This window comes from Protopterus annectens, chromosome 7.part0 (assembly GCF_019279795.1).
Source record: "Protopterus annectens isolate FY-2018-M chromosome 7.part0, PAN1.0, whole genome shotgun sequence".
In the NCBI taxonomy this organism is placed as follows: Eukaryota; Metazoa; Chordata; order Ceratodontiformes; family Protopteridae; genus Protopterus; species Protopterus annectens.
Genome location: NC_056739.1, coordinates 261,895,205 through 261,911,083, shown reverse-complemented (window position 1 = coordinate 261,911,083; position 15,879 = coordinate 261,895,205).

The following is a 15,879-nucleotide window of genomic DNA, read 5'->3' as shown; positions in this document are numbered from 1 at the left end:
GTGTCATGGTATGTGGAGACAGTGTAAACTGTGAAATATTGCACTACCAAAAAGCATCATCTGTTCATAGTGAAAAAAGACATTTTTCAAAAACCATTTTCAAACAGAATCTTTCTTATAGAGGCTACTTAGCAAGGTTGACCCCAATACCATTTGAGAAATGGATGAGATGAATGCTGCTACGTGAAGCTATATGCTACACTACCATGTTAATTCCAATATACAGTTAAAATGTACAAAGACGGGGTCATGCATTGCAATGAATTCTACCCAGGTGACTTAACTGCAACATTTGTAATATTTATTTTTTCTGCTCAGTAACATTTTTACTAAAATGTAAGCATAATAAACAGGACAGGCTATGAAGGACAACAAAGAAACAGGATGCAAAATGAGCACAGATTGTACAATTCAATTGACTGTACCATAACTTTATTCCTGGAACATATTTAAATAAATAAGAGTGTATGTGTTAAACAGGGCAACTGAGATTTATCAAGCCAGTCTATAAAGTAAAGTTCCGATTATTAAGCTACACATGATGCTATGGATTCATGCAGTTTCTAAATGTCATACACTGAAGGTGAAATTTTCATTTTTTTTTGCAGTTCTTATATTGGTTCCATCATTTGTCTATTCGGTCTGACAATTTGTGTAATAATGCTGCTAGCATTTAATGTAAATTAAGGGGAAGGCCAGTGTGTTTGCTTGGTGGAGAGATGTGACTGGTTTATGCTTTATTAATTAAATATCTGTACTCGAACACTTAAATTACACAGGTAGCAAAAAAAATAATGATGTGTGCTATATGTTGGTGCCATATGCACTTTGTCAGATTTTAATTGTATTAATTAAGTTCATTTATTTTTTTAATGCTGTGATAATTGTGCATTCACTGCATTTTAAACATAATTATCTAACTGTGAAGACAGAATGAGCCTAAAAGAGGAATAAAAGCAACAGTTTTAAGGATGGCATCTGAATACAGTTCACTGTACCTGATATTAGTGATAGTTGTGAAATTTAAGGATTTGTGTTTTTTCAGAGAAAGAACTTGAGTCGATATACCCGGGTCTATATTAGAACATCGAATATTTAACAGTTCGAATCACTAAAGGTCAACCTTTAGTGGTCGAACTGTTAAAACATTGAATGTTCAGAAAAAAAAAAAAAATAACAAAAAAAAACTTAATGGTGTAAACCCCCCTGTAACCCCCCGCAACTTAAATATACCAACTCCGAGACCACACTACATTGAAGTAAACGGAAATCTCCCCTTATAGAGATTTCAGTTTACTTGTTCGATGTTCTGCAGTTTCGCTAGTCTCGTGTTGACAATGTCAGATTCAACATTGTTGGCTTTCGAGAATGTAATATAGACCCCTTATACCCAATGTTTGAACTGTTGAGTGACTAGCCATAATGCAACTCATTTTTAAATCAATAAGAAAAAGAGTTTATTAGCCTTGCTCCAGTTTATTCCTTTTAAAGCCTAGCCATGCATCCCAAATCTCTGAGCAAGGGCTGGGGAGATGAAACATTTACAAGTAGGGGCCTGGGAAATAAACCATATACAAGCAGCTTGTGTCCATTAGGGACATAGGTACCAGACCAGGGATACATTTCCTGTTCCCCATTCTGTTATCCAAGTTATACTTGAATTGGGTTAGGGAGGAACTCTGCTTCACATGGATGGGGTGTCTGTTCCAGAAAAGGGATAGTTTCAGGAATAAATACAGCTCTCTCCAGCAGGTCCTATTTATATCACAGGCAAAGTTTAAGCTTTAAGTACAGGTAATTCTAGTCCTGTTTGTTTTGAGGATATCTAGGATGTCCATCACAGTGTGGTCCAACAAAGGTTTGCATGACAGGCGCAGATGTCCCCTCAAAAGCCTGTATGAAATGGAATACAATGATAGGGATTTTAGGTGGTCTGCAAAGAACATGTTATTTATGCCCTGTATTATTTTAGTGAGGAACCTCTGTGGACATTCTAATTGTTGGATGTGCCTGGTTAGGAACATACCAAAGGGGGCATTGTACTCAATGACAGGTCTGAAGAATGCCAGATACAGTAGAACAATAGTATCCTTTGACCTAGATGCCACGATTTTGTTTATAAATTGCACAACATAGAATGATTTTCTTACTACCATAGACACATGATGGGAAAAGACTAGATTACTGTCTGTGTATGTCCCCAATTCCCTGACTACTGTTTTGACTCCTAGAGGTGTGTTGTCAATATGATAGTTACCAGAAATGGCTAACTTCCTGAAGGATACTATTATGCATTTCTTGGCATTTAGTTTTAGTCCATGGTTCTGGCACAAGTTATTTGTCTGTTTCAGCCCTTCCTGGAGAACATTAGTGTTGCTTGGGAGAAAATTTGGCTGCTTCTAATTTGTAATAGTCTGCATATTTGGTCAGCCAAAGGCCCTTGGCATTGGCCTTGACCTTAGAGAAGTAGATGCCAAAATGGAGATGTGCCAGGACTTATCCCTAAGGGACTCTGCTTTCGACTGGCCTCTTTGTAGAGGTGGAATCCCCTTTTCTGACTTCCTGTGTCCTGTCTGTGAACCAACGGCTATCTACTGGGCGACATAAGAGTTTATACCTAATCTCTAAAGTTTGTCAACACAGCACAAATGGGCTATTGTGTCAAATGCCTTGGCCAAGGGAAGATAAGAAGTATGAACAATTTTGCCCTCATCCATTACTTTGGTGATCTTCTTATAGAACTCCACCAGTTTGAATAGGCAGGACTTGCTCTTGACAAAACCAAACTGGTTTGGGTTCAGTTTCTGGAGGATTCCTAAGTTATTGATCATATCCATAAAGATTCTTTTCATGGCTTTCCATATGAGACTTATGGGTCTGTAGTTTCCAGGGTCTATAGATGGCACACCTTTGTGCAAAGGGATGATGGTTGATGTTCTCTACTCATGAGGCATGGAAGCTACAGTTAAATAGTGCTTCAAGAATGCCTAATAGGTCAAGTTTTGTGCTATTTAGATGGCAGCATGAGATATTGTTGGGGCCCATCAATGTAGTCTTCTTGGCCTTAAAGATTGAATTGTGGACATGTTCCCTAGTGATAAAAGGGGAGGGGGTTATATATAATGGCATTTCCTGAGAGGAGGCTAAGAGAGGAGGGGTAAAATTAGAGCTGAATTTGTCTGCCAATAGATTTGCTATATAATGTGGCTCAGTATATGTGTCTCCATTATCAATGAGCTATGCTCACAATTGTGCATTCTCTTTGATGTTGTGGACATAGCTAAAAACTGTGTTGAGGATATCCTTGGCCTTGGAAGCCAAATTTACCTCATCTTTGACTTTGGTAGACTATTTGTCCTCTGAGTTGTTTGTTTAGTTTTATGAGACTGCTTTTATCCTGCTGGCTACTACACCTCCTAATTTTTACCTTGTTTATTTTTCCTTCTGCTACATATCTTATTGATGCTGTGATTCCACCATGGTGGCAGTGTTCTCAGGGTTTAAAGGAGCTTGAAATTTTGCCAGATTATCAATTAATAGTACTAATTTAACCTCAGAGTAGTTCCTGAAAATTCCAGGATTAGCTGGGGCTTTTTTTTTAACTTCAGAGGAGACTGTTTTGGACTGTTCTGAGGTCAGATCTTACCAGGGTGGAAATTACAATAGTAGTGTGGAGTGCTCTCCTATATTAATGAGGACCAGATACAGTATGTTTGCTCCTGGGTTGGCGTATTGACTCTTTGGTCCAGTGAATTTGTGTTTACAGAATCCAGGAATCTCTGTACTTGCACATTTTGTGACTTATATGATTTTCAGTTAATAGTGAGGAATTAAAGTTGCTCAAAAATATGGTATTGTATTTGATCATGAGTGTTTCCAGTAAATTTAAATACAACTAAAAACACTTCCAGTATGAACAGACAGAAAAAAAACAACCAAAAATAATCAAATCCACGAAGGCTTACAATAAACAGGACACAATTTCAGAACTTTAGTGTTAAAAACTTTTAATCTATGCTTTCATCTTTCAAAAAGACTTCTTCCTGGCCTGTGCAGTAGTTAGTGGAGCCAACATTCCTTTTTGCAATTATTTTCATACTTAGCCCTGCCCTAACACACCACTGAATGCATGCTTAGCATTGTGGTGCGCATGCATACCAAAGTTACGTACTCACCATGACAATCCATCTGTGATGTCTGTTTTCATCCTTCCTCAACCAATGGGTCTGGGGTACAACCTTGGACACTTCAATAGACTTTGGCTCTATATCCCAAGCTCCTCTCCGTACCCACAATCCTCTCCTAAGCCTGGATTACCTCATATCGAGTTTGCACCCTAGTCAGCATACCATCCTTCTCTAAAAGAAGGTATCAAGTCAAAAACACATTGTAAATTAAACCATATTCTTTTTAGAATAGCCAGAAGGAAGATGATGAATGGAGCTCATTTACCAAGGCAGGCTGGAATGACTACTCAGGACAAATTACAAGCCCAAGTGAAAAACTTCCAAAGTTGGAATGGGACTGGAGGATGGGAGGTTAAGGAAGGATGACAACAGACAACACAGATGCATCTGTACAATAATTTTGTTTCTGATTATGTTATTTTTGTCCATTCTTCAAACAATGGATCAAAGTCCCCTGCTAAAGAAAATCGCAGGGTAGTCTTCAAGGAAGGATATAGCAGAGTACAGTGGAGCCAAATTATCTTCTCTCCCTAGATAAAATGTCCAATTTGTAATGAGCAATAAAGGTATGAGCATCGGACCAAGTGGTAGCTGTGCAAATGTCAATTATGGAAGTCTTGGACCAGAAAGCAGACAAAGTGGCTTCAGATCTGGTGGAATGAGCTTCATGAGGCTTAGTTAAATTCAGCCCTTTATTCTTATAAACAAACGAAATGCAATCAGTGAGGCATCTGGCTAAAGGTACTTTTGATACCTCATTGCCCAATATAGCCTTGGAAAAGGACATGAGCAATTGGTCTGATTTCCTGAACTATTTATTTCTATGGAGATATAATCTAAGCTGTGAACATCCAAGAGGTGCAGCATGTATTCTCCCTTGTTGGAAAAACATGGGAAGAAAACAAGTAGACTGATGGAATGGTTGATAGCTTTCACTGATGTCACCTTAGGTAGGAAAGAAGGGTTAGGCTGAAGGCACACCCTAAACTTATGAAAAACAAGATACAGTGGCTAGCCGATAGAATTTCAACTGGAAAAATTGATTTCATAAGACAAAAACTATGTCCACCTTGGCAGAGGGCTCAAACAGAGACTATGTCAAAGCATGATGGAGTACTAGTTAAATCACGAAACATAAACACGTTAAATCAAAAACAACACAAGAGCAGGTCTTTCCGATAATCAAACTTTACTTAAAGCGCTTTTCGTTTGCACTAAAGCAAACTTCTTCAGAAGTGAATACAATTACATCTGACTCAATTTAAACACAAATATCGTGACGTGGTTAATACCCCACCCATGCAGCAGCAATGTAACTTAAAGCTGTAAGCACTTTAAAAGGTCTGCTACAATGTTAAAGACTAAAGTAGCAATCAATAACACGTTTATACCCCATTATATTGCAAATGTCAACAAGTTAGGTAAAAATGTATATATAAAAATATATATATATATATATAAAAAAAAATATATATATATATATATATATATATATATATATATATATATATATATATGGTTTACTATCAAAAAATCGAAAACAAAAAAAAGTGTACAAAACTTCGACTTTTAACATCGGAAATGAACATTTCCGTATGTACCTAATGTCGAAAACAGCTGTTAATTGTTGAAAATGTCGCTCGCAACATTTTCGACAATTAACAGCACTCCCACCCTTCCCTTAACTCCCTACCTAACTAGCCTAAACTCACATCTATGCAGGGGGTCAAGCCCCCCTGCACCCCCCACACCCCCCCTAACTTAATATTCCAACTCCGAGATCGCACTACATTGAGGAAAGGGATGTATTTCCCTAACCGCACTGTACCGCGATCCCCTTACATGAGCGAACGTTATAATTGTGAATGCACAGTCCATTCGCAATGATAATGTTCGCTCACATAACCTGCCGAACTATGAAGTATTCGAACATATGTTGTTCGAATACTTCATAGCTGTGCAATTGCACGGCGGCATTTTGATAGTAAACCTATATATAGATATTAAATGTACCACAATAAAAAGTTGTCTAATACATTATTACAAAATTAAGAAATACTTTAACTAAAGATACTTTAAAATAGCATATATGCAAGCACCGACATTTACTGTGAACATTAATAATTAATAAATGTTGATAAATTATACCAAGGATGATCTCTAGTCTTACTTCGTCATGAAATTTACAAAAAGAACTTTAACAAAAATTACTGTGATCTATCGACTCAAATTTTTACTTTTCAAGACAAAACTAATAGAACACATGTTGTTTAACCCAGGGACCTTGAAGGCATCTAGTCTTATCCGCCCGGCCAATTCTAGAGATCATCCTTGGTATAGCTCATCAACATTTATTAATTATTAATTAAATATTAATAATTATTAGTAGATTAACTAGCTCCACTACTGAAAATGGAGGCAAGAAAATCAAGGATAGCTGGAACAGATGTGGTCAGCATGTGGCCAGCATGACAGTCAAAATATCTAGGTGAGGTATCCTGAATGGGTGAGATAGAAGGTCCATCTGAATGATCAAGCACCCAGGGAGGGTGTACCAGATGAGGCTACAGGAAAGGGAACTGCACTTTTTAAGGCCAGAATGGTGCAATGAGGATTACTTTGCTTTCCTGATGAGATACTTTCTGAAGAAACTTGGGAATGAGAGGGTTGGGGGGAAGGTGTACAGGGCACCAGGTGGCTAATCATGAATCAAAGAGTTTCTTGCTGACTCCCACACTGGAGGGATTAGGGCAAAGTACCTGCTGCATATAGAATTGTGGGGAGAGAATAACAGTTCACAGCATGGTTGGCCCTATTGGCAAACAATCCCTTCCACTACAAACGGGTTGAGAGACTCTCATGAGGTGTTAAGAAGAAAGTACAGTTGTATAAGATCTTACCATAAGAGTAGAGTTCTTTCTCTTCACTGTTGCAGTATTCTTCACCTAAGGGATCTCCTGCCAAGGATAGCTCAACATCCAGCCAGTATACCAAAGCCTTCAGCTCTTATAAGCACTGCACATCACATGTATGCTTCCAGCTTGTGACATAGTGCATAAAGGTGAAGTACAGACACAAATACTCAGAACTGTAAAAGCCCCAGGAGGAAAAAAAATACCTTCAGGGATTAATAGGAGCATGTGTGTCCAGAGGGAAAAATGAAGAAAGAAAGAAGGGAGAAGGGCTCCTCAGCCAGGAAGGAAACAAAAACACAGGGCAAGATGCAGGACAAAGGGGGGTGGAGGGAGGGATTGAATACTGAAACAGTGAACAGAAGGACATTTACCATTATGGTAAGAGCTTACAAAACTGTACTATGTCCTTCCCAGGATAGCATTGACAAAGCCTGCCTTTGCCTTGAAGACAACATCCAACTTGTAATGTTTAATGACTGTATGAACAGAGGACCGAGTAGCAGCCTCAAGGATAGAATTGGTATCAAGACTCTTGAAAAAGGGACCCGAGGAGGCTACTGCCCTAGTAGAATCTGGCTTTACAGATGAGAAAAGACATTTACCATGAAAAGAGTAACAGAAGGAAATGGCCTTTGAAATCCAGGAGGGGTGGTTTGCTTAGAAACAGCCAAACCAAAAGTCCTGGGATGAAAGGTAATAAAAAGTTGGTCAGATTTGCTAAAAATGTTAGACTTATCTAAACAATATCTGAGCTGCCTATTCAAGTCCAAGGTGTTAAGAACCTTCTCACTGGTATACTGTGGAGAAGGGAAAAAAGGAAAGAAGATGAAAAGACTAGTTAAGGGATAACTCAGTCACCACCATGGGCATAAAGGAAGGATTAGTACGAAGAGACATCCTGTCTCTGTGAAAAACTGAAAAAAGGAGGAATGGCCCTGAGAGCCTGAAGTTCAGTTACTTTCTTGGCAAAGGTAAGAGACAAAAACAAAACAGTCTTTCAAGTACAATGTTGCAAAGAAGTTGAGGAGCAGGCTAAAATGAGCGTGGGTATATATTTCAAGTACAAAACTGAAGTCCCAAAAAGGCAGAAGAGGCTTCCTGGGAATCCTGATGTGAAGGTTACCTTTAAAAAGTTGCTTGACCTCAAGCCTAGAGGCCAGAGTAAGAGTCAAGGGCAGACAAGTAGAAATGGTGAGCTTTAAGTGAAGAATAAGCCAACCCAGAATGGAGCAAATCACACAAATAAGAGAGAACCAAACAGACTCCATGTATAGAGGATCCTGCTGGTGACAGAGATACCAGACAGAAAATCTCTTCAATTTGGTCACATATGATTTCATGGTAGTGGGTTTCCTGGCCTTCTACAAAACCTGAAGCACATCATGGGTTGGGAGGATGGCCTTATGGTTAAGGTGTTTGCCGTACAAACACAAGGTACATGGTTTGAGTCTCACAAGGGATAATTGGCTAGGCTTAAAATGGCTCACAAGGGCAGTTAGCCTAGTACTAATCTATGAACCTATCTATGAACCTATCCTCAGATAAGAGGTGTCTGAAAGGGATCAAAACCCTATCACCCACAGTGTCATGTGAAGAGTGGACAAGTGAAGATAGATAAGAAACCCCTTGTCTTGTATGAGAAGATCTGTCTGATGAGGTAACTTGTGGTAATGGCACCTGGTAAGTTATGAAATAAGGGGGTACTAATGCTGTCTGGGACAAAAGGGGAGTCACAATCAAGATTTTGGGAGAGTTCTGTCTGATCTTATGCAGAACTCATGGTAATACAGAAAGGGGAAAAAGGAGTACAGAAACATCCATTTTCAAGGAAAAGACAAGACATCCACTTAGAATTAGAGGATGTTTTCTGTTGGGGGGGGCAAAAAAATCTAACTGAGGAATTACCCACCAATGGACAATGTCCAGGAGCACATCTCTGTGAAGCAACCATTTGTGAGCTTATGTGCTGGGTCTTTTCAGTGAGTCTGTCACTAGATTGTCCTCAAAGGAAACATAAACCACCTAAAGAGTCACTTGATACTTGATTGCTAGATCCCAGACCTGAAGGGCTAGTCTGCAAAGAAGATAACTAAAAACTAAGAGTAATGCTACTCAACGCCAGAAGTCTCAACCTCAAAATGCACACACTCGTGGCACTCCTCAGTATGGAGAAAATCGATGTTTGTGCAGTGACGGAAACCTGGTACAAGGCTCCAGAGAGCACCTCAGCACTACCAGGTTACAATACATATCATACCTTCCAGCCTCAGTTACCAGATCGCAGTACAAAGGGTGGAGGTGTATCCATATTCATCAAGAATACCCACATCTCCAGGTTAGTGGCGCAGCATGATGCCCCAGAGATCATCCATGGGCAACTATCAGCAGGCAAAATCACATTTCAAGTTGTAGCCTGTTATAGATCGCCCACCATGTCCCAAGATGCTCACTCAGCAGTCCTTGAGGCATTAGAAAATATAAAGGTCCTACCCAACACCATAATTTTGGGTGATTTCAACTACCCTGGTATAGACTGGGTGAACTACCAAAGTTCTAACTCCTATGTCCAGCGGTTCATAGAATTTATAAATTCCAATGCCCTTGAACAACTGGTATGTTCTCCCACTAGAGGGGACAACATATTGGATTTAGTCATCAAACATATGGGCGCCCATTGTACCACACCCATTATCACTCCCTCTCTGGTCAGATCAGACCACAAACTGATAACCCTGGATGTCTTCACCCCTCCACCTCCCCCAGTCAAAGAAACCATTGCAAAAAAACCTTCCCAAAGCAAACTTCAAACTACTTGCATCAGAAGTGGAAAGCTTCACTATTCCCTTGCAGAAGGATAATGATATCCAGGATGCAGAATCCTACACCAAGGCACTTTATATACATCTTCAGGATTGCATGGACCGTGCTATCCCAAATAAAACCAAGACTCCTTCCTCGAGCAAGAAAAAAACAGTCTGGTGGACCCCGGCCATAAGCAAACTATACAATAAAAGGAGGAGACTTATACAAAAAAAGGCCAAATCTCAAGTAGAAAAATCATCCCTGATCAGCATTAGTAAGAAACTGAGGGCCCTCATCAAGTCAACTAAATTCAGTTTCAAAAAGAAAGTTGCCAAGGATGCCAAGGATAACCATAAGGCCTTCTATGGTTACATCAAAAACCTAAATGGAAACACTCAGGTTTGTTCTGAGCTAGTACAAAATGGAACAAAATACACTGACCCCACTGACATTGCCAACATCTTGGCTGATAGGTTCAGTTCAAATCCCCCCCCCCCCCCCCACCACCTACAGGGCCTATTACTATTCCAGGGGATTGTGTAACTCCAATTATTACTGATACATTGGTTAATAAGGCTCTATCTAAAGCTAAAAACACTGCCTCCATGGGACCAGATGGTGTCCCTGGCTATGTCATACACGAGCTCCAAAATGAATTAACCCCGCATCTGAATACCCTGTTCAGTCTTAGCCTCTCGACAGGATATGTGCCCATAGAATGGCCACTGCAATGGTGGTTCCGCTGTACAAGGGTGGGCCCACAACCAACACTGGGAACTACCGACCAATAAGCCTGACCAGTCTGTTCTGTAAGGCAATGGAGCGAATCATTATGGAACTCATAAATGGAGAGATTGGGAACCTCCAAACACTTGACCCCACGTAGTTCGGCTTCATCAAGGGCAGATCATGCCTCCTGAACCTGGTGGAATTCTTTGAGACAGTTACTCAGGCTATAGATAAGGGAAAAGAGGTACACACGGCTTACCTTGACCTTGCTAAAGCATTTGACACCATTCCCCATTCGGGTATTATTGATAAACTCACCAACCTGGGCATAAACCCTTATGTCATAAGATGGATCACAAACTGGCTCTCAGACAGATCCCATAAAGTAAGAGTAGCGAGATATGTCCGATTCCAGACCAGTAATGAGCAGTGTGCCTCAGGGCTCTGTCCTAGGGCCCCTCCTATTTGGCATATACTTCTCAGAAGTACAGGCAAGAACTGAAAGGCTGTGGCTGACCACGTTTGTAGACGACTGCAAACTGGGTGCTATAATAGAGTCTCCGGCCGACATGGATATCCTCCAGAAGGGCCTTAATGAGACTGATGCATGGTGTCAAAGCCATGGTCTCAAGCTAAATGCTAAAAAATGCATAGTAATCCCCTTTGGAAAAAACAGAGTACCCACGAACTACCACATAGGAGGTAACCCCCTGAAATCTGAAGAAGTAATACGGGATCTAGGGACTCAAGTAGATAGCCAGCTTTCCTTTGATAACCATGTTGCCAAGGTGGTTAGAAAATCCTTCTATGTGACCCATCTGATCACAAAAGGGTTCGTATCAAGATCTAAGGATGTAGTGGTGCCCCTCTACTCTTCCCTCATCAGACCCATTATTGAGTACAATGCACCAATTGGAATGTACCTGGCTAGGCATCTCCAGCAGCTGGAGAGACCACAGAGGTACCTCACTAAGAGGATTACTGGCCTCAAACAGTTTCCCTATGCAGCACGATTGGAAAAACTAAGGCTTTTCTCTGTAGCATACTGCCTTCTCAGAGGTGATCTCTGTCTAACATACAGAGCCATGTCCAGCCCAGAACTGTTGAACATGATCCATCTTAGCAAAACCAAATCTACTCGAGCTACACTCTCTAGGGACATAAACCTCAGCACAACAATGAATAGAACATGCTGGAGGGATAGATTCCCTTTGCAAAGACTTCCCTAGCTATGGAACAAGGTTCTGATCTACATAAGACAGAGCTCCTCACTATCACTCTTCAAGAGGAACCTTGACGAGTGGATGGGTAACAGAAAGTTCACACCAGTGATCATGCCAGCAGCTCTACTAGATAGGGGCCAAGGGTACTAGCTGCTAGATCAGGGGCCTAGGGAACTAACCAAAGGGGTGGTGAATACCACACAATGTGGCTGGGCTAATATATGCCTTCGGGCAGATAGCCCAGTACCTACCTATGAACCTATGAACCTATAGCAACTTGTGTCCCCCTGCTTGTTTACATACCACATCACTGTGGTATTGTCTGTTAAACTTTGAGGGGGACCAGGATGAAAAGGGAATGCAAAGCTTGCACAACCAGAAACAGTGCCCCCATCTTCTTTATGCTGATGTGATCTAACCTCTGATGAGGAGGCCAGAGACCCTGAACCTTTAGGAGGCCACAGGAGACACCCCACCTTCTGTCCTGTCTGAGGTGTCTGTAAAGAACTCCTGAGTAGGAAATTGAGCTTGAAAAGGAAGCGCCACATTGAAAGAAAGTTGCTGAATCCACCTCTGAGGCTCAAGCTTCAGATAAGAAAGGAAAGGTACTAGGAAGTCCAGGGGGGGGGGGGCAATGTTGAAGCCACATCAGTTTAAGATAATAATGAAGTTTCCTCATAATGAGCCTGGCAAGAGGGAACACGGGAATGGTGAAAGCCATGAACCACCTGACAAATTCATTGACCATGACAGATGCCAGAGGAAGAAGGGATTGGAAAAAAGTTAATTAGAGACAGAGCCTTGGGGGCAAGTAGAGGTGCCAGTATGAGAACCGTCTGAAGCCTGCAGCTGAGGAAAATATGATCCGGGAAAGGCATCAGAATTGATTTCTGGAACTTTATAGAGAACCCCAGACTGTGTAACAGGGAAGTAGTGAACTTGAGAATATGAAGCAGATTCTTTGGGGAAGGAGCTTAAATAAGCAGACTGTCTAGACAGGGAAAATTCTGAATACCTCAAATCCTGCAAAAAGGAATGACAGGAATGAGGCATTTGGTGAGTACTCTTTAGGCTGCAGAGAGGCCAAAGTCCAAAACAGAGAATTGAAAATGTAAAGAAGAGACACAGAAACATAAAAATTTCCTGAAGAGAGGATGGATGGGAATGTGAACATATGTATCCTTGAGATCCAGAGATACCGGAAATGCCTGGGTAAGAAGAAAGGGGAACAATCTCTCCAGGGATAACATCCAAAAGGAGGGAATCTTGAGAAAGGTGTTCAACAGGGAAAATCCAGAACTGGTGTGCCTTCCCTTTGTGGTACCAAACACATCCTGCAAAAATTCCCTTGCCTACCTTGGTAGGAGGCATGGCTTGAATGGTGTCCTTAGCCAAGAGAGAATGAAGAAATTCTGGGAAATGAGAAAACTGTTCCCAAGGAGGCTGAGGAATACTTATAAAGGGATGAAGGGACTTCCAAACCATGAAATATCCCTGACAGATGATGGATAGAATCCAAGAGTCTGAAGTGATTCATAGCCAAATTGGGAGAGATAGGGAATGATGGATGGACAAGGAAACCTGGCTGAGGAAAAGAACAAGGGAAAACTCAAACAGAACCAGTCTAGTCCTGGAAAGAAGGTTTCTAGGAGGCAGGAGTCTGAGTAGACTTATCATGAGGCACAGACCTAGAATCCTTACTGACCTTGGGATGAGGGTGAGATTGCCTATGAGCAAAGACAGATTTGGAGGAATAATTCCTCTGATATTTAGGAAACAAAAAAAGCTTCAGCTCCTGCAAGACTTTTCCCTTGTCCTGGAGAGACTTGAAAAGCAGCAGCAGATCCAAAAAGGTTTTTATGAGAGGATGCAGAAAGGTTCTAAGACAGAGCAAGAATGGAATAATGTGGAGCCATGAAACTTGTAAGTTAATCTCCATATTCACCCCGAAGTTCAACACACTTGGCACGTCATGTCTGAACCTTCTATAACCCTGCCTCAAAAAAGTCTGAAGTCTGGTCACTGAAATACTGCACCGCTGCTACAGTCACCTCTGAATCAGTTGAAAATTACTGCCCTTTGAAACTCTTTTCAAAGTTTGGAATCAGAAAATAGTCAGATGGAGCAAGATCTGGTGAGCAGGGTGGATGGTCTCCCCAATAAATTGGCATAAATCCCCAATTATGTCAAAACATCCACCGTTTTGCCAGCCTTGTGAACAGGTGCAGTGTCTTGCAAAACAAAAACTCCTTTCTGCAGCTTCCCTCTCCTTTTTTTCTTCTTTCAATGTCTCCTTTAATAAGCACAGTCAGTCATTACAACACCTTTCTAATCCCAAAATCATGTGGCCATGATGTTTCTTGCTGAGTTTTGAGTCTTGATATTTTTTGGTCTTGGTGAACCTCAGTGCTGCCATTGCATGGACCATTGTTTTGTCTCAGGATCATAGTGGTGTAACCAAGTTTTATCAACAGTAACTCATTGTTCCAAAAAGTTGGCACCAGCTTGACGAAAATGAAACAAAATCAACTTGTATGTGTCCACTCGAAGTATTTTCTTGCCAGCATTCAAACACTTGGGTACCAACTTGGCTGAAAGCTTCTGCATACCCAGCTGTTCATGGATTATAAACCCAGCACATTTCCTGGATATCTGTAGGGTCTCAACAACTGTTTTAGCTGATATGCACTGATCTGCCAAAATCAGGTCAAGGACATGGTCAGCATTTTCAGGAGATGACACCATTTGAGGCCTCCCACACCTTGCTGCATTTTCGGTCTCAAAATCTCCACACTGAAAGTTTGCACACCACTTCATAGTTCAGTAAGAATGGCATCATCATTCATGGATTTCCTTTGGAGTTTTCTTCAGCAGGAATAGGAACTTCAGGATGGCTCGGAGTTCCACACTTGAAAATTCCACACTTTTTGTTGACATGGTTTAATCAATGATGTGAAACAATGTCAAAACATAGCATTACAATTCTGCAAATTGGCATATTGCAAGATAAAATAACCCTTTTTCAGCTACAAAGACAAAATAATGCTCAGAATTTAAAAAGGTGGTCTGGCTTAGAACTTTTCAGCACCCTCTCATATTTTCCAAAAGAGCGTACAAAAGGTTGGCTTTAAGCCTGAAGATGAAGCCAGGAATAACTCCTTACAACTGAACCAAAGGCAGCAGCCTAGCTGCATTGATTGAATGACAAGAAACTTGAGAGGTAGAGCCCAGCAGGGAAAGGATCCAAGCCTTCCCCACAAAGTCAGGAAGGTCAGAAACCACCTTACAAATCTGAGAAATGACAGATAAAACATACCTGGTCATATGAATCTGGTAGTTGATGACCCTAAAGGCTAAAGTGGTAGCAGTGTAAATGTTCTTGCCATGCCTTTTCATTGCCCTACTATATTTATCAGTAAGCAACAGTTTGGTGGAGGGCAAAAACTTGAATGGCTTATCAGAAGAGACTAATGAAGGGGCAGCAGAAGGACATTTATAAACACATTTGTACTCCTCAAGCACTTTATAGAACCTGTATGACTTCTTAGGTGTAAGAGGTTTGAGGGTCAGGAGCTACAGAAGCTACCAAAATGGTATCCAGAAAGGCAGTCGGAACAAGAGGAAGCAGATAGTTTGGGAGACTCCATCTGCAGGAGATCATAAAACCTTTTTTTAAATATCACTGACTTGAGAACAATCCCACTTAAAGTAGTCCATCATACAGGCAACGGTATCCCCAAAGGACAGCTCTTTCAGAGGTTAATCTGGAATTAAGGTGTCCTCTTTCTCTGAACCATAGTCCAAAGGAGGAAGGGATTTGAGAAGAATAAGCAAATGATTCTTCCTCTAAGTCCAAACCCTCATCCAAGAAATCTAATTCTCTAGGTCTTTTGAGTGGAGAGGAAGACCAAGGACGAGCAGGAACAGAGCCGCCTATGAGGTGGCTTGAAGGCCATCAAAGCATTAAATAAACCCTGAGTGAAATCTTGCCATTCACATTAGGATACTTCACAACAGGAGAAA